Genomic DNA, 25,682 nt, shown 5'->3' with positions numbered 1-25,682 from the left:
GTCCTCCCCATCTCCTGGTAGGACAAAGTCACCAATGTGGAGGCCCTGGGGTTTGCTAACTCCACCTGTACCCACTCATGTTTAAATCCATGATGTCCACATCAGCTCAGCAGGGCTCACGAAATGGTCGATGGTCATTTCCTAAAGACCTTCATCCAAAATCTTTTGATCTGAGGCCTAAATTTCCAGCACCATGTCCCAATATCCCCAAAGCCACATTGCCACATGTCCCAAGAATTTTGTGAATTGTATTATTTCAGGATATTTAACCGTTTAAAAAAAAACAAGAATCGTCTTCCCCATTATTCATTATTCAGTGCCCACATATACCCCTACCCCTGGCCCTATGACAGTGCTCTCTGCCCCTCTCTCAAATCAACTTTTAGAATTCCGGGTTCCTGTCTAATTGATACCTTAGGGTCAGTGTCATCATTGGGACGGGGGTGGGGTTGGGTGTATATTGAGCATTTTCATGAGGCGAGAGAGACAAGAAGGTCAAGGGGCCATTTGCATTGAACCAAGAAATCCAGGAAAATTAAATCATTTATCATTTCTCATTTTTGTTTGCTCCCAAGTTTGGTGCTAGCTGATATTTTGTTTTGTCTGTTGTTTTATTAATCTTCAGTATGGATTTATAACTCAGTAAATTTGGTTTCTCTTTAACCCCAGTTTATAAATATACTGGCTACTGAATAATGAATAATGGGGAAGACTATTCTTGTTTTTTTTTAAACGGTTAAATATCCTGAAATAATACAATTCACAAAATTCTTGGGACATTTACACTGAGCAGATACAGAAGAGTGGGGTGAGGGTTGATCTGCCTGCAGGTATCCTGTACTATGTGGGAGCAGGTACATGTCAGGTATGCTGCGTATTTCTGAAAGAGCTGTGGTCAGAGATTCCAGTTAAAAACGCAGAACTTCATTTTAACAAAAAGTAGGCACAATTCAACATTTGATTACCATTCGTTGGACGATGGTAAATTGGCCAGTGACTCACTATCTCCAGTGAGCCCTACCTACACTACAAGAATACTTGTAAATGAGATACAAAGGTGGTGAACGTGGACAACTCGGAGACAGCCACCAATAGCCATGACCTCAGAAGGGCAGAGGATGGGATAAGCAGTTGTACTGTGGTACAGCTAATCAGGGGAGCGCTTACACACTAAATGGTAGGGCCCTGGACAGTGTTGCCAAACAAAGAGACATTGGGGTGCAGGTTCAAAGTTCCTCAAAGGTGGAGTCACACATAGACAGGGTAGTAAAGAAGGTGTTTTGTATGCTTGCTTTTATTGGTCAGCACATTGAGTATAGGATGTCACGTTGCAGCTGCACAGAACATTGGATAGCCACTTTTGGAATACTGTGTTCAAATTTGGTCTCCTTGCTATAGGAAAGATGTTCTGAAGCTTGAAAGGGTGCAGTAAAGATTTACAAGGATGTTGCTGGGGTTGGACAGTTTGAGCTATAGCAAGAGGGTGTCTAGGCTGGGGCTATTTCCCCTGGGCCATCAGAGGCTGAGGGGTAATGGAATACAGAGAGGCATGGAAAGGCCTCTCTGTAAATAGAGAAAGTATTTTTTCTTGCAGAGGAGTCCGAAACTAGAGGGCATGGGTTTAAAAGGGATACAAGGGACAACTTTTGCATGCAAAGGGTGGTATCATAGAATCCCTACAGTGTGGAAACAGGCTCTTTGGCCCAGCAAGTCCACACTGACCCTCGGAGCATCCCACACAGACCCATGCCCCTATAACCCACCTAATCTACGCATTCCTGAACACTATGGGCAGTTCAGCACGGCCAATCCACCTAGCCTGCACATCTTTGGACTGCGGGAAGAAGCACACATAGACATTCATTTGAGGGTGGAATTGAACCCAGGCCCCTGACGTTGCAGGGCAGCAGTGCTAACCGTCAAGCCACCATGCCACCCATGGTGTGTGTATGGAACGAGCTGTCAGAGGAAGTGGTGGGGGCTGGTCCAATTACAACATGTAAAAGGCATCTGGATGGGTATATGAATAGGAAGGGTTTAGAGGGATAAGGGCCAATTATTGGCAAATGAGACTTGATTTATTTAGGATACCTAATCAGCATGGATGAGTTGGACTGAGGGATCTGTTTCCATGCTGTACATATCTATGACTCTAAATGGAAAGCTGAGCTGGTTGACAAGGGGCCTGGAGGAAACAGATGCCAACGTGGCTGAAAAGAAATATTTGTGTTCTCTGGTTACCCACTCTCCCAGCGCGAGATTTTGGAGCTAGGATCCCACATTCCCCAGCCTTCTAATTCAGAATAAATTCTCTCCAGTTCAAAACGGTGTCTGGCTGCCATTTCCCACATGGTTGAAGAAACTGTGTTACAGGATGAAGTCCCAGGGAATGGAAATCGTTCTGTATGAGGGCAGATCCATGGGAGGGAAGTGAAATACAGGCTTGTTCCATGACACCAGAATTAGGTAACTTCCTCAGGATGGCCATTCCTCATGGCAGCTCCTGCACTGGAATGCCAGCCCACTTGTAGACAGGTTCAAAACTGAACAGAGGCAGCACATTAGCTCAGTGGTTAGCATGGCAGCCTTAGTGCCAGGAACCCAGGCCACGGACTCAAGACCCAGGACATTAATGGCAAGGGTCATGCTGATGTCAGAAATCGCTGAGGAGATGTGAAACTTCTAGTGTCAGTGTAGCAATTCCACTGTCTTTTGTTATGCGGTTTTAAAATTACACCGAGTGTTTTGGGATGGTGACAGACTGGTAGAGGAGAAAGCAAGTTCAAAAACCAGTCTTCAAACCCCAATGTCTTATAAAACTTGATTTATTGCAATACTGACACCATACCAATAGACCCAGGAACGAGAGATGTACCAACCTCTGACCTTATCGTTACATTATTATCATTATCTACCTGTTCTGCGTTCAAATCGACGTCCATTGATGACCTAACTCCGCCCACACAGTGCTATTTATGCCCTCTGGGAAGCAGCTTCACGATTGGACAGCTCTAGAGCAGCAAAACACACCACCAAAGGTATCTGTTAGGAATCCGAGCCTTTAAATAAATCCGTCACCAGGAGACTGGGAGTTGAAAGCTGCAGGCTGACATTCTAGTGGGATACAAGGGGGTGGGATGCTGAGAGAGGCCTTTGTAAACCAGACCTTGAAACAGGGTCCTATCTATCTACCTTCTCAGGAGGGTACAAACGATCCCACAGCATCATGCTGAAGGGCAAGGGAGTCCTGACTTGGCCAACAATTAAGTGTTCACAGAGTCATGTAGCACAGAAGCAGGCCTTTGGTCCAACCAGTCCATGCCAACCACAATCCCGAACTGCACCTGCCTCATTTGCCTGCCCTTGACCCGAATCCCCTCCAAGCATTTTTTTTATTCGTGTACTTATCCAGCAGTTCACCAGTTGGCGCTTTCTGGTCAGGTTCACTTTGCTGTCCTTGGGATCTTGCTGTGCGCGCACCTTTCCTACCTCGCCTAAATGGTAAACAGGACTGCAGACTGGCTCTGCAAAAAAAACTCTCAAAACTCTCGGGGGTCGAAAGCGCAATACAATTTTGCTAAAATCACGTAACATTTTGACGACCAGTCAACCTGCCTATCTACCATCCGAGAGAGAGAGAGAAAAGAGAACTCTTTCGTCTTAGCCAATATTCCGCATTGAGCCAGCTCGACCCTTGGTTTTAAAGAAAGTTTTTAATAATTAAGCAGCTCCAATGCTTTATAGGCAAAGGCTGAAAGCTGTGAGCAGAGGGAGCTGTGTAATCCGGTCTCCCTGTACCGTGAGCTGGTGAGAGTACTGCATTGGAGCCGGTTCAGCCGCACGCTATTCTGAGGTACTGCAGGGGCTCTCGCCAGCTACACCGACACTCGATAGCCATCAGATAGATAGATAGCTCGAATCCCACCTTCCCAACCCCCTCACAACTCTCTTCCCAAAATAAAACCACGCGGGCGCTTCTCCCCTACAATTCAGTCATTCCTTAACGCACCATTTGCAAATATGCAGCATGACATTATAATCTGCTCCGGCTAAACTGTAAACGTGCAAACCGAAAAAAAAGCCTCTTGCCTGTACAGTATAGCAAGGCACTTACGTCGAAAACAATGTTTTGTTTGATCTTCCCTCATGCACTGACCTTGAGTCCAAGTACACAGCTACACCTTGGAGATGGGGGATACTGAAGTTTATTTTGTAATTTTTTTTAACAAAAACAAAATAAAAATAGCCGAGGCGAAAATCTCCCTCAGGTCTAACTCATTGCTTCCTCGTCCCAGTCATTGTACTGATAACCGGTGCCGGCTGCAAGGCAGAAGTGTGGAGTAGTGAATTATTTTTACGTGCAACCCAAGCAGAGAAAGTTGGCTCAACCGGCTCCTCCTCCTCGCAGCTGTCTATCAAACCCTCCCAGGTTCGACTGTGAACAAGGAGAGAAAATGAGAAGGTTCCCTAAACGAGAATAGACGTCCACTGATGAGCTGGTCATTAGCCTTGCCTCCTCTCCCCATGAAACCATCAACCAGCAAGTGGGTGTAACATTTTTTAAAAATCAATTGACAGGTAACCTTGTTTCAGAGATAGTAGGAACTGCAGATGCTGGAGAATCTGAGATAACAAGGTGTAGAGCTGGATGAACACAGCAGGCCAAGCAGCATCACAGGAGCAGGAAGGCTGATGTTTCGGGCCTAGGCTTATGACAGATAACCTTCACAGGTTGCTAGAAAAGCTCAGCAGGTCTGGCAGCATCTGTGAAGAAAAAAAAATCAGAATTAACTGATTTTTAAAAATTCACAGATGCTGCCAGACCTGCTGAGCTTTTCCAGCAACTTTGTTTTTGTTCCCGCTTTGCAGCGCCAGAAGTTCTTTGGGTTTTTATTTTGACAGATTGCCTGTTTGGTTTCTGTTGTATTCTCATGTGATAGGAATTAGAGCAGGCCATTCAGCCCTTCTGGGGCTGAATTCTATGGGATCATGGTTGATCTGCAGCCTTGCTCCATGTTTTTGCCTTTGGCCTGTATCATTTAATAGCTGTGTTTAAAAAAAATTACTTATAAGATTTTACCTTTTTAAAATTAACAGCTGAAGGTGCAGACCATTATTGACAACTCTGAAAGAGCTTTCCAACTAATTAATGCCCCTTCTCAACCTCGTTGTACAGCTTGTTTTTGCCTTTCAATTATTTTCTAATTATCTTTTGAAAGTCATTATTGAATCTTCCTCTATCAACCTCTCAGGGGGCTCATTCCTGACTATAATTGGCACAATTCTATCTAGTATTCTGATAGCATGAATTGTCAAGTCAATCTCTAGTTTCATCTCTTCCCTGTTAAAGGGCCAAGCTCTCAGGTGTTTGGCAACAAGAGAATGCAGGTCTTGCCAGCTTTGTATCTGAAATACAAACAGAAAGTTGCTGGAGAAACTCAGCAGAACAGAGAAACTGTTAACATTTCAAGTCTGCTATAACTCTTTGGAACTGCAGGGGGCTGGAAAAGTGATGGCTTTTAGCTTTGTTTTGTAAAGCCTGATTCCAGTCAGTTTCTTATTTTGAAAAGAACTGTTCCTTTGAAATTTACCGTTAAATCCAGTGCCATATCTCAAAGGGATTTGTTTAATGGGGCAGGTTTCAGTAAATATTTTCTAAGGCAATCTTTTAGAGATTGCAGAATCAACGTAGCCAGGTTGAATCCAGTTGAACAGCAGAACAGGCACAAGAGACTGTATGTCCTCCTAAAGAGGTGTAATTTCAGGCTCACAAATCATGCTTTTTGGTTCAGATTGAACCCAAATGCTCCCACCCTATGTCTCACACTATCCTCGGAGGAACAAGTTGCTAAAGCATTCTGCTCCGCCCAAGGTCTCAAGGAATTATGGAGAGTTGTGAGCATAAAATGTTGCCTGGAATGGAGGGAAGGTCTTACGAGGAAAGGTTGAGAGAGCTAGGGCGTTTCTCTTTAGCACGATGAAGGATGAGAAGTGACTTGATAGAGGTGTACACAATGATCAGAGGTATAGATAGAGTAGACAGCCAGAGACTTTTTCCTAGGGTGGGGGTAGCTATTATGAGGGGACATAGTTTTAAAATGGGTGGAGGTAGATATAGGGGAGACGTCAGAGGTAGGGTCTTTACTCAGAAAGTGGTCGGGGCGTGGAATGCATTGCCAGAGAGGTTAGTGGAGTCAGCCTCATTAGGGGCATTTAAGTGACTATTAGATAGGCATATGGATGATAGTGTAAAGTAGCATTGGATGTTAAATAGAACTTAGCTTTAGGGTAAAAGTTCGGCACAACATCATGGGCCGAAGGGCCTGGACTGTGCTGTACTGTTTTATGTTCTGTGTTCATAGCCCAGATCATCACGAAAACCAGCGTTCCTTCCTTCCGTCTACAATTGTGGTGCCTCGGGAAAGCAGCCAACGTAATTAAAGACCCCTCGCATCCCGGTTATACTCTCCTTCACCCTCTTCCCTTGGACAGAAGATAGGAAAATTTGAAAACATGTACGAAAAGATTCAAGAACAGCTCTTCCCCACTGTTATCAAACTTTACAAATGGACCTCCCTTATATTAGAATTGATGTTTCACTGCACCTTCTCCATAGCTGTAACACTATATTCTGCGTTCTGTTCTGTTGCCCTGATGTACTTACAAATGTATGATTTGCCTGGTTAGCACGCAAAACAATACTTTTCACTGTGTCTCAGTACATGTGACAATAATAAATCAAGTTAAATCTGTTGCTAAATTCAACTTCCTTCTGATAGGCTTAGATTTTAATTAAAAATCAAGTACTGCAGATTCTAGAAATCTGAAATAAAGTTCCAAGGTGCTTGGAACTATGATGTTGTTGCTATGACAGAGACTTGGTTAAGGGAGGGACAGCTTAATGTTCCAGGATACAGATGTCTCAGGTGGGTTAGAGGGTGATATAAAAGGGGCGGGGGAGTTGCACTGCATGTTGGGGAGAATATCACAGCTGTACTGGGGAGGACACCTTGGAACAGTGAGGCAATATGGGTGGAGCTCAGAAACAGGAAGTGCACAATCACAATGTTTGGGGTTTACTATAGGCCTCCCAACAGCCAGCCAGAGATAGAGGGACAGATATGTAGGTTGATTTTGGCAAGCTGTAAAAGTAACAGGGTTGTTGTCGTGGGTGATTTTAACTTCCCATATATTGACTGGGACTCACTTAGTACTTGGGGCTTGGATGGGGCAGAGTTTGTAAGGAGCATCCAGGAAGGCTTCTTGAAAAAGTATGTGGAAAGACCAACTAGGAAAGGAGCCATACTGGACCTAGTATCGGGGAATGAGCCCGACCAGGTGGTTGATGTCTCAGTAGGTGAGCAGCTCAGGAACAGTAAACACAATTCAGTAAGCTTTAAGTTACTGATGGATAAAGATAGATATAGTAGTCAGGCAAAGGTGCTAAACTGGGGGAAGGCTAATTACAACAATATTAGGCAGGAACTGAAAAATGTAGATTGGAGGGAGATGTTTGAGGGCAAATCAACATCTGATGTATGGGAGGCTTTCAAGTGTAACTTGCTGGGAACTCAGGACTGGCACATTCCTATAAGGATAAAGGATAAGTATGACAAAATTAGGAACCTTGGATAACAAGAGATATTGTGAGCCTAATCGAAAAGAAAACGGAAGCATTTATCAAGGCTAGGAGGCTGGGAACACATGAAGCAAGGGCGGAATACAAGGAAAGTCAAAAAAAACTTAAGGAAGAAGTCAAGAGTGCTAAAGGGGGTCATGAAAAGTCATTGGCAAACAAGATTAAGGAAAATCCCAAGGCTTTTTATACTGATATAAAGAGCAAGAGGGGAGCCAGACAGAGGGTTGGTCCACTCAAAGACAGGGAAGGGAATTTATGTGTGGAGTCAGAGGAAATGAGTGTCAGTATTCACCATAGAGAAGGACTTGGTGGTTGATGAGTCTGGGGCAGGATGTGTAGATGGTTTGGGTCATGTTGAGATCGAAAGTGAGGAGGTACTGGGGTCTTGAAAATCATTAAGGTAGACAAGTCTCCAGGGCCTGATGAGATATACCCCAAAATGGGCCTTGAGGAAAATCCTTGTATCCTCATTGGCTACAGGGGAGGTCCCAGAGGATTGGAGAATAGCCAATGTTGTTCCTTTGTTTAGGAAGGGTGGCAAGGATAATCCAGTCAATTACAGGCTGGTGAGTGTCAGTGGTAGGGAAATTATTGGAGAGGATTCTTCAAGACAGGACTTACTCCCACCTGGAAATCAATGGGCATATAAGTGAGAGGCAACATGGTTTTATGATGGGGAGGTAGTGCCTCACTAATTTGGTTGAGTTTTTTGAAGAAGTGACGAAGATGATCGACGAGAGTAGGATGTTGTCTACATGGACTTCAGTAAGGCCTTTGACAAGGTCCCTCATGACAGACTGATACAGAAGGTGAAGTCGCCTGGGGTCAGAGGTGAGATTGCAAGACGGATAAAATAACTGGCTCAGTCATCGAAGACAGAGGGTAGCAGTGGAAGGATGCGTTTCTGAATGATGGGCTGTGACTAGTGGTGTTCCTTAGTTCCGTCTATCTTCATCTGTCAGTCCTGGTGAACCTTTGCTGGACTCCTTCGGTATCAAGAATGTCATTCCTTAGTCCAGGAGGCCAAAACTGCACAGAACACTGAAGGTGTGGCCTTCACCAATGCCCTGTATAACTGCAGCAAGACATCTCTACTCTGATACTCAAATCTTCTCACAATGAAGGCTGGTGTGCCATTAGCTTTCCTCACTGCCTGCTGCACCTGCATACCAACCTTCAGTGACCATTCCATCACGACACCCAGGTCTCATTGCACCTCACCTTTTCCTAAACTGCCACCATGGAGAGAAAGCAGGAATATGGCATTGAGATGAATGATCAACCTTGATCAAACTGAATGATGGACCAAGTTCACGGGGCTGAATGGCCTGCTCCTTCTCCTAGTTTCACTGTATTTATGGGGAAACCAGGGGTAGACAATAAATGTTGGCCCAGCCAACGACTCCAACATCCCAATAAAAAATAATTTTATCTGTGAATCTGGTAAGTTGTGACTCCCTCTGATACACATTGTAACATTAGTTTGCATTCTGAAGGGATTTTCCAAAAACATTCTACTTAAACTGAGGGACCTCTAAATTCCGAATGATAGCCCTACCTACTTGCACCTCCATGGACATCCCAAAGAGCTCGGACTTTTCTCTCTGGAGAGAGGGAGGAAGAGAGGTGACCTGATCGAGGTGTACAAGGTAATGAGAGGCATGGATAGAGTCGATAGCCAGAGACTTTTCCCCAGGGCAGGACTGACTGCTATGAGGGGTCATAGTTTTAAGGTGTTAGGAGGAAGGTATAGAGGAGACGTCAGAGGGAGGTTCTTCACCCAGAGAGTTGTGAGCGCATGGAATACTTTGCCAGTGGTAGTCGTGGAAGTGGAGTCATTAGTGACATTTAAGCGACTGCTGGACATGCACATGGACAGCAGTGAATTGAGGGGAATGTAGGTTAGGTTATTTTATTTTTGGATTAGGATTATTCCACGGCACAACATCGTGGGCTGAAGGGCCTGTACTGTGCTGTACTTTTCTATGTCTATGTCTATGTCTATGTCTATGAGTAATCTCCACAATGCCAATACCCTTTAAAACAGGAGCTGTGATCGGATTGCCTTATATTTGAGGAAGGCGTCTGAGGAAGGATTACCAGACCGAAAACATTAACTCAGTTTCTCCTTCACAGATGCTGCCAGACCTGCTGTGAGCTTTTCCAGCAACTATGTTGTTGTTGTTGTCATCTTATATCTGGTTGATTAGAAATGCACCGGGCTGTGCCGTATCTCTGCTAGAGAGAGCTGAAAGAGAATGATACCCGAGAGGTGGGTCTTTGGATATAGTGGAGAGATTAAAGTGGGTTATATTTTTGTTATTCATTCATGAGATGTGGACCTCATTGGCTAGGGCAGCATTTATTGCCCAGCCCTAGTTGCCCAGAGGGCAGTTAAGAGTCAACCACATTGCTGTGGGCCTGGAGTCACATGTAGGCCAGACCAGGTAAGGATGGAGTTACCTGCCCTAAAGGGCATTAGTGAACCAGGTGGGTTTTTCCGACAATCAGCAATGGGTCATGGCCATTGATAGACTATTATTTCCAGAGTTTTTAAAATTGAATTCAAATTCTACCATCTGCCACGGTGGGATTCAGACCCGGATCCCTGGAACATTACCTGGGTCTCTGGATTAACAGTTTGGTGAAAACACCACTAGGCCATTGCCTCCTACATACATGCATTTCAACACATTTAAATATGTTCATGGTAACATAGCAGATATGTCACTGGGCTAGTAATCCAAAGAGATTAAACTGGATTTAATGGGGGGAGTGAAGGAGTGTTGTTGGAGTGCTCACCTCTCCCCCCAGCCAGCCTGAGGCTGATGCCAGTGAGCCTGCCCTGCAGATATAACATGCCATGGGCAGAGAAATTGACCAACAGTAGAACATAACAATACTTTCCACCCCCACCCTCATGCTGTAACGTGAAACGACCCCTATCCTCTCGACCTGCTGAACAATCTAACTAATTCCCAGCTGCATCATCCCCAGCAATGCGAGAGCTCAGCCGTGGGCAATGCCTGGACTCTATAAAATCGGGGTGGCATGGTGGCTCAGTGGGTTAGCACTGCTGCCTCACAGTGCCAAGGACCCAGGTCCAATTACACCCTCAGGCAATTGTGTGGAGTTTGCACATAGCCCCTGTGTCTGCGTGGGTTTCCTCAAGGTGCTCTGGTTTCCTCCCACAGTCCAAAAATATGCAGATGAGGATGGATTGGCCATGCTAAATAGTCCATAGTGTGCAGGGATGTGCAGATGAGGTGGGTTAGCCATGGGAAATGCAGGGTTACAGGGATAATTGGGGGTCTAGGTGGGACACTATTTGGAAGGTTGATTAGGAATCGATGTGCTGAATGAACTGCTTCCACATTGTAGGGATTCCATGTGCTAGGACCTTCATGTCTATCCCACGAGAGTAAGTCCTGGGGACATTAGGCCAGGGAAGGATCCTTGAACCCAGTGAGAGGGGAGCGTGGGGGTGTGGCTTGGATCTGTATGAGCAGATGACACGGAAGTGAGGGTGGTTGGCATCTTAAGGTGCCCTTGATGGACACAATGCATCCCTTTTGGTCAGGTAGACCTAGCTGCCTATCACCATCTGACTGCCCCCCCCCCCCCCCCCCACCAACCTGACTCCCCCGCCCCCCCCACTGACTGCTCACTATTACCCCTGTGCCCACTATCTCTGGAATGCCTATCTCTGCCCAGGATGTGTGTGCTACAGCATGGAAAGCATATTATTCAGGTCCACGGACCTGGTTAAGTCTGAATGACCCAAATGATTTGGTGAAATATGACAGGAGGGCAGCGGGTTTGTGTGTCGGATCCCTCAGCTGGGGGCGGGGTGGGCTTGATGAGGGTTGCAAAGGTGTTGGTCTCACGACCCAACCCTTTCTTTACCCACTTGAAGGGAGCGTCAAAAATCCAGCCCCTGTTTTCAAATCCCAGCGTGGGAGTTGTGGAACATAATTCAGTAAATGAAACAGTTCTTAAGAAAAAAACTGGTATCAACTATATTGTCATAAAAATCAATAACTTTAGGGAAGGAAATCTGCCATGCCGGCCCCATATCTGACTCCAAACCTTCAGTGGTTGACTCTTAACTTCCCACTGAAAGCAAACCACTTGATCTTCACCAAAGTGCACAGAGACTGGAGTCTTGCAAAGCTGGCAGTAAGAGAAGGATTAAACACTGCCTTGTCAGCAATGCCCACATCCTATGAATGAATAAATAAAAACACAGTTTAGGTCCAAATAGCCATGACCTGATGTGTCTTCACAAACAGTTACACTTTAGTGGGAAGAGCCAAAACATCCTTTAGCATTTCTGGACTTATCGGGTACGAGATTAATTAAAATTCGGGTCCTTTTCTCTTTAGCCATCATACCATTGGGCTGTGAGCCAGCAGCAAGTGTCACTCCCTCTGGGTCATGAATAGAATGCTGAACCCTTTGAGTTAAAGTATTCTATTCAAAATGTTTTGAGAGGCTGGTCACAGTATGAGAAGCCCCCTCGCACTTTCTGTTTCACACCTATAAACCATAACTCAGTACCTTCACTGACATGGCCTTTCACACAGGACGGTCTTCATTGCGGCAGTATACCACTGTGATTTGGAGCTAGACTTGCACAGCAATTCTTACCTCTACACAACACCAAAGAGCTGGGGCTGCACCAAGTGGTGTGTGTCTGTGATAATGGGAACTGCAGATGCTGGAGAATCCAAGCTAATAAAATGCGAGGCTGGATGAACACAGCAGGCCCAGCAGCATCTCAGAAGCACAAAAGCTAATAAAATGCGAGGCTGGATGAACACAGCAGGCCCAGCAGCATCTCAGAAGCACAAAAGCTAATAAAATGTGAGGCTGGATGAACACAGCAGGCCCAGCAGCATCTCAGAAGCACAAAAGCTAATAAAATGTGAGGCTGGATGAACACAGCAGGCCCAGCAGCATCTCAGGAGCACAAAAGCTAATAAAATGTGAGGCTGGATGAACACAGCAGGCCCAGCAGCATCTCAGAAGCACAAAAGCTAATAAAATGTGAGGCTGGATGAACACAGCAGGCCCAGCAGCATCTCAGGAGCACAAAAGCTGTGTGTCTGTGTGTGTTTCTGACTCACTTTCACATTCACCTGCGTCTTCCCACGTTCCCAGGTGTAAAGCAGAGCATGTCAGACCTTCACAGGTACTTCTTACGCGGTGCTGATTGTGAAGGGGGAAGTGAATTGGCCTCATGCTCCTCTTCCTGAGAAAAGCAATCTCTACATGAATGGGCAAGCTCCGATCCGATGAGCCTACGTCACATCAATCCTGTATTAAAGATCCCGAGAACTTGTTTATGACTCAACGTGAAGAAATCACCTACATGCCTCAAAATCCAATTTCCTTCCCATGCAACCTTGTCTTGTTTGTCTGTACTTCAGCACCTTCCGTTAGTATTCAGTCTAAAAAGGCATTTGACAATATTTAAAAACTGTCTCTAAAATATCCCCAGTTATAAGCTTCAGGTTAAAAGTAATTGTTACAGAGCATGTGGTTAAAATTTGTCTTAAGGCAGTCAGATCAGGATCATTAGATGGAAGAAGGATAAGTCTTTTCAAACAAAATTGCTTGGACTTATTTAAGGTGGGGGGCAGGATGATATCAAACAAAGGAAAATAGCGATCATCTGTGATTTAACAGAAAACTGGAATGCATCCAAAAAGCTGATTGCTCAGCTTGTCATTATAAAATAATCACTCCCTGAGGGATTGATTCACTGCGTGGGTTGGTTTATTTAAAACAGTAAGGCACATTGTAAGTTATGGTGCAGGCACTGCAGCATTTCTGTGCGAGCGGCTTGCAAGCTCACAGCAGGCCAGCTGACAGGCAGCATCACAACATTGTGTACATGTACCACGTGGAGTTCTTAAAAGGTAAACTCTGTTAAAGGAAAGGTGTGTATGCAACACTCCCCTCCTTTCCAAAATAACATTTAGCAATTTACAGTAATGAATGAACATGTGAAAATCTGTAACATATAAACGATTTGCCGAGATGTCCAGACTGCTACCACAGCAAGCAGTTGAGGCCATTACATTGTATGATTTCAAGGAGTTGGATACAGCTGAGGGCTAAAGGGATCAAAAAATACAGGAGGGAAGTAGGAAGTGGCTGTTGAGTTGGATCATCATCCATGACCATAACAAATCGTGTACAAGGCTCAAGGGGCCGAATGGCCTCCTTCTGCTGCTACTTTGTATGTTTCTATCTCATGAAGGTGGGTTTGGAGATTCTGCTGATTTCTACAAGCTTCAGTAACTTTTTGTGCCATTTCTGTTTGTGTTGTCGTAGACTATAGTTACTGTTCCAGAATTTGTTTAATCTGATGTATTATAGTCAGGTTTTCTTTTTCCAGCTTAACCACTGACTGGCCAACAACTTCTGTTTTTGCAACTTCTGCAGAGATGGCCTGGAACTGAGAAACTAGGGAAGGCAAGCTGCTGTCCTGACCTGGTCTTGACTACACCACGCAGCAATGTGTTTAACTCTTAATTGCCCTCTGAAATGGCCCAGCAAACCACTCTCTTCAAGGGCAATTAGGGATGGGCAGCTAACAATGGTCTTGTCAGCAAAGTACACATCCTGTGAAAAAACAAAAGGGAACGGTTCTGTCTGGCCTTGGCAAGAAAACTCTTAGATTTCACCTCCCAGTGCCATAATCTCTTGCAATGGAATGAGAACTAGCACAGACACAAGTGGCCAAATGAACTCTTTCTGTGCCGAAACCATTCCATGTTTCTGCAAAAGGCTGGCATTGACACATTTGGGCTGAATGGTACCCTTCCAAGCTGCATGATTCTAGTAAAACATTTATATGTCAGAATTTGGGCCCAGGCCTTCTGTGCAAGAAAAACAATAGTTTTTAAATTTCCCTCAAATTTATGGGTTAGTATGGAGTAGCATGTGCCCAGTTAGTTGCTCCTCTTAGAGTTTAATCTGGTGATTCACACAGACACATACAAGTATGGTAAGGGTTACCTTCTGCTCAGGAGTTCAGTAGTCCTCATCTTAGAATTGCTGTGCCATTTTTACAATTGTGACATCTATCCGATATTTTAAGCTATTACAGTGCAACATCGCATCAGACCACACAAATAAAGATTAAAGGTTGACATCACTGCAATGTCAAGTCACTTCAAGCCATCAGGTAAACATTTGCAGCTACTCCAATGAACCCTTTCCTTCCTTCTTTCGGCTCAGTTCTGCACTTTGCTGCAATCGCCTTTTTCTGGATTCAGGGAGGCAGGGTTATTTTTCTGAGTAATTTCTTACCTCTGGATTAGGCCTGCCCATGGACCTTGCTGGATCCCATGCATTCCTCAGAAGGTCATGCTATCCATTTGATGTCATCCTCAGAACATCCAGGCAGCTGCTCCAGTGCAGTGTTGAAGGAGAACCGCAGTGTCAGAGATACTGTCCCACAGAATAGTATGCCTTCCAGTGCATGGGGTTTTGTCCCCAGAAAGCTGTTTTTATTTTGCCCGCTTTTCCTTTTTGCAAATTGAGTCAATTTCTGCCCTGAACATTTAATATCAAATGGGAAAATTATCCAAACCAGCAAGCAACCAGAGGAATGGTCACTAGACCTGATACATTAACTCTGATCTTTTCTTCACAGATGCTGCCAGACCTGCTGAGCTTTTCCAGCAACTTCTGTTTTTGTTCCTGATTTACAGCATCTGCAGTTCTTTCGGTTTTTATGAGGAATTTCAATGTCTATGAAACCCAGTCTGAATGTGAGTCAGTACATTAAGAAGAATCGGACGGGGTATTGAGTACAAGAGTTGGCAGGTCATGTTGCAGTTGTATAGGACTTTGGTTCGGCCACATTTGGAGTACTGTGCATAGTTCTGGTCGCCACATTACAAAAAGGATGTGGATGTTTTGGAGAGGGTGCAGAGGAGGTTCACCAGGATGTTGCCTGTTATGGAGGGTGCTAGCTATGAAGAAAGGTTGAGTAGATTAGGATTATTTTCATTAGAAAGACAGAGATTGAGGGGGGACCTGATTGAGGTCTACAAAATCTTGAGGGGTATTGACAGGGTGGATAGCAAAAAGCTTTTTCCCAGAGTGGGGGACTCAATTACTAGGGGTCATGAGCTCAAAGTGAGAGGAGGAAAGTTTAAGGGAGATATTCTTGGAAAGTTCTTTACACAGATGGTGGTGGGCGCCTGGAACGTGTTGCCAGCAGAGGTGGTAGACGCAGACACGTTAGCGTCTTTTAAGATATATTTGGACAGGTAGATGGATTGGCAGGGAGCAAATGGACATAGACCGTTAGAAAATAGATGACAGGTTAGACAGAGGATCTTGATCGGCGCAGGCTTGGAGGGCCGAAGGGCCTGTTCCTGTGCTGTAGGTTTCTTTGTTCTTTGTTCTTCTTCGTTGAGAAGGGAGAAAGCCGGAGCAAAAATGTAAAAGTAGATTAGATTTGTAAGCTGGAGTTTGCGAATAAACAAACGTGAAGAAGGTGTACTTATGCTTGTTGCATCAGCTGTGGCTCAGTTCATACAAACCACCTTCACCCTTGAGGTTCTGGGTTCAAGCCTCACCTTTGGGCATAATCACAAAAGTCAAGGCTGCCAATCTGGCACTGAGGGAGTGTTACATGATAGGAAATGCAATAGATTTAATGAGACATTAAACTGAGTTCCCATCTGCTGACTTAGTTTGATGTGGAAGAAGAGCAGGAGAGTTTATTCCTGGTGTCCTGTCCCTTAATCAACACGACAAAAATAGACTACCCTGTCATTGTTGTTTTGAGAGGTTGCTGTATGCAGGTTGGTTTCTGTGTTTCCTGCATTACAGCAGCAACAGTCCTCCAAAAGACATTCGCAGTCCAGTGGTCATGCAAGGCACTGTATGAATTCAAACCCTTTTATTTGTTTCCAAAGTGTCAGGTGTAGCCAAGTTGACATTTCTCTTGCTTCAGTCTTGGAAAGATCAGGTCCCATTCCAGAGGCTTGTGCACAAATCCAGGGTGAGCTTCAGTGCCAGTTATGAGGGAATGCTATACTTCAAATGACACACTATGCTACAGCCTCATCAGTCCTCACTGGGAGGATACGACATCCCATTGAGTGTAGGAATCGCCCTGTGCCAGCTGTGAACAGGAGGGTGTGATATTTTGGGGTTTAGTAATGCTTTTCAATTCTGACAATTATATTGTGAATTGAAATAACTCCACAGAGGCCGGTACCCTGCTCCCTTTATTTACACATCCACAGTATATAGACTCTGATCAGCTAGCTAAAGCCAGTCCCTGGATTGTGGAGGATCCCTTACACTCCTGTTTACAGCTGTCAGCCAGAGCTCCCTGATTGGCCCAGATTAAGAGCCCCTCCTGGCCAGCCATGTTCCAGCCACCTGGCCAGCCTTATGCAAACATATACAGATTGTGTGTACAAATTGACTGTCGCCATTCCAAATTAAAACAGTACCTATGCTTCATATGTGCTTGGTAGCATGTCTTGTGGCATTCTTGGATCGCAGGAGATGCCGTATCAATGCATGTATCAGTTACTTTTCTGGTGTGACAACAATTTGATAGGATTTTTAATTGAGCTTTGTCAATCTCAAAATAGGTAGAACCCACAAGTAGTGAATTCTTCAGGGGTACAAAGGTAGCTCCACCTTAATATTAGTGGTAGTGTCACTGGGAATGTAGGAAGCAGAGAGAGTGTGGGAATACTGTAGACCATAAATGCTTGAGGAAATGTAATCTGTCAAATTGGCAACTTTTTGTTTCATCCCTAAAGCCCAACTTGGAGAAAGTTATTTATGCCATAGCCTTCACTGCACTGACTGAGTAAGTGAACTGTTGTATTCATCAAGACAGTCCCCAACATACATACCATAGCCTCCAAGGAGAGAGGAGACTACGACAGACGGAAGTGAGGATCAGTAGATTTTCCAGTTAGCTGTGTAAATCACGATTAAAGCACAGACAATTTCTTCTGTCACTGCACCAGTAAAGGTGAGGCAGGCCATCATTGTGAGCAGTGAATTTGGGAAAATTATGTCACTACCTTCCCTAATGGAAGGAATTAAATGTCACTTAGACTGGTATACTCTATGAAACCGAGTATAATGTCCTGGAATCAAGGGTACCAATCCCATCATGGTGAAATTTGAAGGACAGTGTATCTAATGCACTGTGATACCCGGTCCCAGAGGTGAAAGGACTGTTTACTATTCAGGATAGCCAGAGGCACCGTAAAGAGAAAGACTTCTGGTTTAAAATACATTTACTTCAACGCATGAGACCTGACTGGTAAGGCAGATGTGATCAAAGCATGGTTTGGCTCTGGGGACCGGGATATTATTAGCCATTACAGAAACATGGCTGAGAAAAGGGCAGGACTGGCAGCTCAGTGTTCCAGGATACCGCAGCTACAGGTGTGACAAAAAGTAAGCGACAAAGGAGAGTTGCCCTTTTGATAAGGAGGGACATAACATCAATGCTTGGAGCCGATATTCTTAAAGGGTCATCAAATGACACCATATGGTTAAAACTGAGAAACAATTGGTGGATGATCACTCTATGGAGACTGTATAATAAGACCCCCAAATAGTCAGCGGGTACTGGAGGAGCAGATGTATAGAGAGTTTGCAGATAACTGTAGAAATCATAGAGTAGTATTGGTTGGATATTTTAATTTCCCCTGTATTGACTGAGCCACGCTGAGTGTGAAATGCTCGGACTGGGTGGAATTTGTCAAATGTGTTCAAGAAAGTTTCCTAAATCAATATGAAGATTAGATTAGATTCCCTACAGTGTGGAAACAGGCCCTTTAGCCCAACAAGTCCACACTGCCCCTTGAAGCATCCCACCCAGACCCATCCCCCTATAGTCCACACACCCCTGAACACTACGGGCAATGTAGCATGGCCAATCCACCTAGCCTGCACATCTTTGGACTGTGGGAGGAAACCAGAGCACCTGGAGGAAACCCACGCAGACACGGGGAGAAACTCCGCACAGACAGTTACCCAAGCCTGGAATTGAACTTGGGTCCCTGGTGCTGTGAGGCAGCAGTGCTAATCACTGAGCCACTGTGCCGCCCTTATTTGGGAGGATGCGACATTGAACCTTCTCTTAGGAAGCAAGGTTGGGCAAGTGACTGAAGTGTCAGTCTGAGAGCACTTTAGGTCTGGTGACCATAACTTTCTTAGTTTTAACGTAGTTATGGAAAAAGACAGGTACACAAGTTAAGGTGCTAAACTCGAGTAGGGCCAATTTTGGGGCCATTAGGCAGAGTTAACAGAGGGGGAAGGATAGTGTATCAAACTCAGTGTGATCCCTGGCTCCAGAGAGGGATGAAGAGTTAATCTAATGTACTGTGACACCCGATCCCAGAAAGTGAAAGAACTGCAAAAAAAGAAGAAAACTCTCTTAATTATGGTAAAAGCTCACTTGGTTCACTAATATCCTTTAGCGGAGGAAATCTGCCTTCCTTATTTGATCTGGCCTCATGTCACGAAGTAATAGAGTCTTACAGCATGGAAATAGACCCTCCGGTTTAACTTCTACATGTCAACCAGGTTTCCCAAACTAGACTAGTCCCACTTAGTACTTCCAAACATTTTCTGAAGAAGTGTTCTGACCCGAAACTTTCCTGTTCCTCTGATGCTGCTTGGCCAGCTGTGTTGCTACAGCTCCACACTGTGGTATCTCTATTTCCTATTCATGTTTACTTTTCTGAGACCAAACTCCAATGAACAGCGGTGCCTGAAGCTACACAGCATAGGCATCAGTTGTGAAAGTTCACTGCTCTTTTTTGATCAGATGGGCTGAGAAGTGGCGGATAGAGTTTAATTCAGATCAATGTGAGGTGCTACATTTTGGAAAGGCAAATCAGAGCAGGACTTTGACACTTAATGGTAAAATCCTGGGGAGTGTCGCAGAACAGAGACCTTGGAGTCAGGTTCATTATTCCTTGAAAATAGAGTTGCAGGTAGAAGGATAGTGAAGAAGGTGTTTGGTATGCTTGTCTTTATTCATCAGTCATCGAGTATAGGAGTTGAGAGGTTATATTGTGGCTTTACAAGACATTGGTTCGGCCCCTTTTGGAATACTGTGTTCACTTCTGATCTCCCTGCTATCAGAAGGATATTGTTAAACTTGGAAAGGGTTGAGAAAAGATTTATAAGGATATTGCCGGGTTGGGAGGATTTGAGCTATAGGGAGAGGCTGAATAGGCTGGAGCTATTTTCCCCGGAGTGTCAGAGGCTGAAGGGTGACCTTAAAACCCTGGGGGGCATGGATAGGGTGAGTAGTGAAGGTCTATTCCCCAGGGTAGGGGAGTCAAAAACTAGAGGACATAGGTTTAAGGTGAGAGGGGAAAACTTTAAAAGGGACCTAAGGGGCAACTTTTTCATGCGCGGAGTGGTGTGTGTATGTGGAAATGAGCTGCCAGAGGAAGTGGTGCAGGTGGATGTAATTATAACATTTTAAAGGTGTCTGGTTGGGTACATGAAGAGGAAGGGTTTAGAGGGATATGGGACAAATGCTGGCAAATGGGACGAAATGAATTTAAAATGTCTGGTCAGCATGGATGAGTTGGACTAAAAATTTGTTTCCATACTGTACATCTCTAAGACTGTATGTACTTGTCCAAATGTCTTTTAAATGTCATAGTTGTACCTGCACCTGCCACTTCTTCTGGCAATTCACTTCATATACACGTCACCCTCTGTGTGAAAAGGTTGCCTCTCAGGTCCCCTTTAAAGGGCAGCACAACGGTTTGGTGGTTAGCACTGCTGCCTCACAGTGCCAGAGGTCTAGGTTCGACTCCACCATGAGGCAACTGTCTGTGTGGAGTTTGCACATTCATCCTGTTTCTGCATGAATTCCTCTGGGTGCTGTCGTTTCCTCCCACAGTCCAAAAATGCGCAGGGTAGGTGGATGGCCATGCTAAATTGCTCATTGTGACCAGGAATGTGCAGATCGGGTGGATTAGACACGGGGAATGCAGGGTTACAGGTATAGGGTATGGGGGTGGCTCTGGGTAGGATGCTGTTTGGAGGGTTGGTGTGGACCTGATGGGCTGAATTAGCCTACTTCCACATTGTGGGGATTCTGTGATAAATCTTGCCCCTCTTACCTTAAAATTATGCCCTCTAGCTTTGAACTCCCCTACCCTAGGGAAAAGACCTTTGCTATTCACCTTATCTGTGCCCCTCATGATTGTATAATTCTCAAAATATCACCCCTCAATCTCCTACATTCCAGGGGAAAAATGTGCCAGCCTATCTGGCCACTCCTTATAAATCAAACCCTCCAGTCCCAGTGACATTCTTGCAAATCTTTTCTGAATCCTTTCAATCCATGTCCAAACACCATGATGATTTCAGGTGCTGAGCCACTTGATTACGTGAGCAGGTTATTGCTGAGTGGGTGCTGCTTGATGACACTTCTCATCACTTTACTGATGATTGAGAGTAGACTGATAGGGCAATAATTGGCTGGATTGGATTTCTCCTGCTATTTGTGTACAGGACATACCAAGCTAATTTTCCACATTGTAACTGTACTGGAAGAGCGTGGTTCAGGGAGCGGCAAGTTCTGGACCACACATCATCACTACTACTTTTTGGATATTGTTCAGAGCCTTAGTATTATTAAATTAAATAAATCTATGACATCCTACGTTGTATAAATTTTCTTGGTTACGTCCTCAAAAAACCTCTGTCAAGTTTATGAGATATGACTTCCCAAGCACAATGTCATGTCTAGTATCCTTTATCAGTCCTTGCCTCTGCAAATGCACACATATCCTGTCTCCCAGAATCCTCTCCAACAACATACCCATCGCTGACATTAGACTCAACAGTCTATAGTTCTCAGGCTTTTATTTTAAGCCTTTCTTAAATAAAGGCAACATATTAGACAACCTCCAGTCTTCCAGCACCTCACCTAACCAATGTGAGTCCAATCAATGTGGCTGGCTCCTCACCACCATCTGAAATGGCTTAACCATGCAGTTCAAGTGAAGTTCGGGATGAACACTAAATGCTGGCCCAACTAGCAATGCCTACATCTAATGAATAAAAAAAAGCAACGTCGCACTAATGTTGTTGGCTCATTTCATCCAACCCTTCAGCTGAAGCTTTGCCACTCCTAGAGAGATCTGTGATATAATTCTTATTGATTTTTATCTAAACTGAACATCAGCTTCCATTCTATGGAGGGGTGAATTGCTTTGACCTTCTGCAAAACCATAGCCAGGGTATCAGATTCTTAACCCTCTCATTGTTCCTTTGCTGGCAGCGGGGTGATGAGTAGAAGCCATTGCAAAAAAACACTCTGGGAGAAGAGGAAATCTGAAATAAAAGCAGCAAAAGCTGGAAAATCCAAAGTGGATCACGTACCGATGGAAGGGCATTGATCTGAATCATTAAACTCTGTCTCTAATTCCACAGACACTGCATTAATTGCTAAGTCTTTTGCAGCATTTTCTGTCTTTATCGCATTGAGACTCTCATTGTGGATGAGAAACGCTGACAATTATTTAAGAATTTTTTCGATGTGCAACCGTGATGCCAAGTGCTGGAACATGCTGGTAGATGCTTGTCTTTGATTGGTTTGAACTCAGAGGGCCAAAGGGCCTTTTTCTGGGCGGGGGACCTCTATGACTCTATGAAATCAGACTGAGTGAGCATGGAGTAATTCAGATGGCAACAATTGTAGGAGCAAAACTACTCAGTAAAGTTGTGTTTTCCTAATTTGTGGAGGAGCAGGGGATGTGCTAGAATCATTCGGATTATCTCAGCCACCCGTGAACAGAGACGACTAAACTCCCTTCCAGTTTTCCTCTGCCCCTAACTTGTTTTCCACTGTCCTTTGCTTTGTCTACATGTTTATCCGGAACTAGAGTCTACTATTTGTAATAAATAGTAATTCTTGTAAATGCAGGAACCTGGTCTATGCTTTCTATCAACCTGGGTCTGAAAATCAGGTAAATTGAGGAATATTATTTTCCTTATTATTAATTGAAATTATTAAAATTAATAATAATTATTAATTAGTATTAAATTATGAATATTATTATCCTTATTTTAAAATCTTTAACTTCTGTGACAATCCAGAGGCTTATTTACAGGCTGACCATTCGATCAACATTCTCATTTTCTTGTCTTTTTCAGTTTGTCACATGCTATGTGAAGTTGCCACAGCGCTGGTGGACCATTCCTCTCTCGTGTGGATTTGGTAGGTGCTTTAACATCTGGTTACCCTCTCCATTTACCCCAGCTGGGGAGCAGCACCTGAAATGCACTGATTTGTCTGTGCTAGTGACTGGGTTATTTTGTGAATAACGAGTTCTAGGAAGGTTCTTGAAATCAAGGCATTCCCATTGAGAAGCGAGAGATCCCCCTTGAGCCACTCCAGCTCCTGCTTGATTTCTTTTTTGTATTTATAATTATCTTAAAGGAAAGACAAGCACAAAACTATCTTGACGAGCTATGTTTTTAATCTCCTCAAGGCAATCACTTCTTCAGGAAAGTCGAAAATAAGGACTTCTGTTTTGAATCCCTACAGAAAATGTGACAAAGCCTCTGTGTGTAAGGGATGAGTACAATGCATGAGTGAATAAAGACCAAGTCTAAAAAAAAGGCTGGAAGTAAAGTTGAATGCCATGGGATAGGATAGAATTATGTTAAAAAATTCCAGAATCCTATGCTGTGGGTTAGATAGTGTCCCCTAAGGTGGAATTTAAATTTGAAGTAGAGGCATTATGACACTGCAGGCCATTCAGTCCATTAGGTCCAGGCGGCTTTGTGCAGAGCGATCCATTCAGTCACATCCAGTCAGCTGTGTACCCTGTTGTCCTGTAAGTTTATTTCTTGTCTAGCTTTCCTTTGAAATCAGTGATCTTCTCAGCTCCATTATCCTCACAGGCAATAAGGTACAATTACCACTGGCTGTGTAAGAAAATTCCTCCTTATATCCCCTCTGCTTGGCTTTTCCAAAATCTAAAATCTGTGTCCCTGGTCTCTGTACCATCAGCTAATGGGAAGGATTATCATGTCTACCTTATCTGTATTTGTCGTAATCTTGTAAACTTTTATCACATCTACTAGCAATCTGTGGGGTATAAGGAGCATAAGCAAGATTGCAACATGGAATTGCCATTGGATCAATGAACCCAATCAAACCACAGACTAAAGTTTAATCCATTTTTTAATATCATTGTTGTAGTCCCAGAAGTTGAGGAAGTTTCTTCTTAGGAAGAACCTTGGGATCAAGGATGTCTCTACCATTCCAGAGCTGTGAATCCTGAGATGACTAAAAAGTCCAATGTTAGACCATAACATATGGGAACATGATTAGACAATTTGACCCATCAAGTCTGCGCTGTCATTTGATCATGACTAATATGCTTCTCAACCTCATTCTCCTGCCTTCTCCCTATTACCCTTGATGCCCTTACTTATCAAGAACCTATCAGTCTCTGTCTTAAATATACTAAATGACTTGGCCTCCACAGCCATCTGTGGCAATGAAGTGCACAGATTCACCAATCTCTGGCTGAAGAAATTCCTGCTTATCTCAGTTATAAAGAGTTGGCCCTTTCTTCTAAGCTGTGCCCTTGGGTCCTAGTCTTTCCTATTAGTGGAAGCATCTTCTCCATGTCCAGTCTATCTAGACCTCTCAGAATTCTTAAGCTTCAATGAAATCCCCCTTCTCCTTCTAAACTCCATTGAGTATAGACCAAAGTCCTCAACTGCTCCTCATATGACAAGTCCTTCATCCCTGAGATCATCTTTTTTGGGCACCCACCAAGAGCAGCACATACTTCCTTAGATATGGAGTCTAAAACTGTTCATGATATTCCAAATGTGGCTGTACCAGAGCCTTATACAGCCTCAACAGTGCATCCCTGCTCTTGAATTCTAACCCTCTCGAAATTAATGCTAACATATGCTATCCGAATTGCCAAGTGAACCTGCCTGTTACGTTAAGGGAATCCCGAACTTGGACTCACAAGTCCCTTTGTGCTCAAATCTCTGAAGCCTTTCCCTATTTTGAAAATAGTCTATGTATTAATTCTTCCGACCAAAGTACATAATATCATGCTTTTCCACATTGTATTCCATTCTTCTTTGCCCAGTCTCTTAGCCTCTCCAAATCCTTCTGCAGTCTCCCCACTTCCTCAAAACTATCTGTGTTCTTCCACTTATCCCTGTATCATGTGAAAACTTAGCAACAATGTCCTTGGCTCCTTCTTACAGATCGTTAATATATAATGTGAATAGTTGCAATCCCAACACTGACCCGTGTGGAACTCCACTAGTCACTGGCTACCATCCTAAAAACAGTTCCTTTATCTCCACTCTCTGCCTTCTGTCAGTCAGCCAATCCTACATGAATGCCAGTATCTTGCCCCAACACCATGTGCTCTTACCTTATTTAGCAGCTTCCAGTGCAACACCTTGTCATAGGCCTTCTGGAAATCCAAATAGATCATGTCCACTCCACTGACTCTCCTTTGTCTGACTTGCTCATTGCTACCTCAAAGAATTCTAACAGATTTGTCAGGCATGACCTCCCCTTGATAAAGCCATTCTGACTCAGCCCAATTTTACCATGCATTTCCAGGAACTCCGCAATCTCATTCTTTATACTGGACTCTAAAAACTTACCAACGACCAAGGTCATGCTAACCATCTTTTGCCTCCCTCCCTTTGTAAACAGGAGTGTCACATTAGCCATTTTCCAGTCCTCTGGGTCACTTCCTGACTTCAAAGATTCCTGAAAGATCTCCACAATCTCCTCAGCCATCGTCTGTTCCATTCGGTCCAGGTATCCCCTTTATCCATGTTGGATCCATGTGCCTGTCACAGTTGAGGCAGTTGGACGTTTGAAGACCTGGGTAGGTGGGATTCTTGGGTTTCTGCTCCCTCCTCACACTGTTTTCACTTGGTCTCCTCCTGGCCCTGTCATGGAGGCTCAAAAAGGTTGGCATTTTCACTTCTGTTCCTTCTCCAG

The 25,682-nt window shown here is 44.2% G+C and overlaps 1 protein-coding gene and 1 long non-coding RNA gene across 7 annotated transcripts in view; one reads left to right on the top strand and one right to left on the bottom strand.

The window, feature by feature from the left end:
* Window positions 1–4,398, bottom strand: part of LOC125446597 (protein-cysteine N-palmitoyltransferase HHAT-like protein) — a 63,183-nt gene extending 58,785 nt beyond the window's left edge. For 2 of the 5 annotated variants that reach the window (XM_048520319.2, XM_048520315.2), the window contains exon 1: window positions 4,115–4,398. The gene's annotated coding sequence lies outside the window, so the exon portion shown is untranslated. The remainder of the gene's footprint in view (window positions 1–4,114) is intronic. The other 3 variants (XM_048520300.2, XM_048520309.2, XM_048520327.2) reach the window with 2 other exon arrangements.
* LOC125446626 (uncharacterized) overlaps window positions 4,311–25,682 on the top strand; it is a 41,498-nt gene continuing 20,126 nt past the window's right edge. For both annotated transcript variants that reach the window (XR_007246440.2, XR_007246439.1), the window contains exons 1-2: window positions 4,311–4,544; window positions 22,838–22,901. This is a non-coding gene — a long non-coding RNA (uncharacterized LOC125446626). The remainder of the gene's footprint in view (window positions 4,545–22,837; window positions 22,902–25,682) is intronic.

The sequence above is a fragment of the Stegostoma tigrinum genome, chromosome 2, assembly GCF_030684315.1.
Source record: "Stegostoma tigrinum isolate sSteTig4 chromosome 2, sSteTig4.hap1, whole genome shotgun sequence".
Classification (NCBI taxonomy): Eukaryota; Metazoa; Chordata; class Chondrichthyes; order Orectolobiformes; family Stegostomatidae; genus Stegostoma; species Stegostoma tigrinum.
Note: the sequence above shows the minus strand (reverse complement) of the source record. Positions and strands in the feature narration are given on the sequence as shown.